The following is an 884-nucleotide window of genomic DNA, read 5'->3' as shown; positions in this document are numbered from 1 at the left end:
TACTCCCCTCCCTCCCCATCCCTACCCATCCCTACCCATCCCTTCCCATCCCTTCCTATCCCTCCCCATCCCTACCCATCCCTACCCATCCCTCCCATCCCTACCCCTCCCTTCCCATCCCTCCCCTCCCTTCCCATCCCTTCCCATCCCTCCCATCCCTACCCATCCCTCCCATCCCTACCCATCCCTTCCTATCCCTCCCATCCCTACCCATCCCTACCCATCCCTACCCATCCCTTCCCATCCCTACCCATCCCTACCCATCCCTACCCATCCCTTCCCATCCCTACCCATCCCTACCCCTCCCTTCCCATCCCTCCCCATCCCTTACCCATCCCTTCCCATCCCTCCCATCCCTACCCATCCCTACCCATCCCTACCCATCCCTTCCTATCCCTCCCATCCCTACCCATCCCTACCCATCCCTACCCATCCCTTCCCATCCCTACCCATCCCTACCCATCCCTACCCATCCCTTCCCATCCCTACCCATCCCTACCCATCCCTACCCACTTAAATACCCCCCCTAATATCCCCCCATTTCATTGCTGCTTCAACGTGTATTATAAATACACAATATATTTTCATTATATTATATATATCACTTCACAAGTGATCAAGGGACCTGTGACTTCTCGCTCCTGGCGACGGGACGAGTCTTGGAGTATTTGGGATCTATATTGACTTAGTAGTTTGTTCTAGTAATTCATTACCTTGTGGGATGAGGATTGGTGCATTTGGCATGTAATATTATCCTGATTGGTATGGAATATTCTTCTGATTGGTATGGAATATTCTTCTGATTGGTATGGAATATTCTCCTGATTGGCATGGAATATTCTCCTGATTGGTATGGAATATTCTCCTGATTGGCATGGAATATT

Source organism: Procambarus clarkii, chromosome 4, assembly GCF_040958095.1.
Source record: "Procambarus clarkii isolate CNS0578487 chromosome 4, FALCON_Pclarkii_2.0, whole genome shotgun sequence".
NCBI lineage: Eukaryota > Metazoa > Arthropoda > Malacostraca > Decapoda > Cambaridae > Procambarus > Procambarus clarkii.
The sequence above is the reverse complement of the archived record's forward strand: the minus strand, read 5'-3'. Positions refer to the sequence as shown.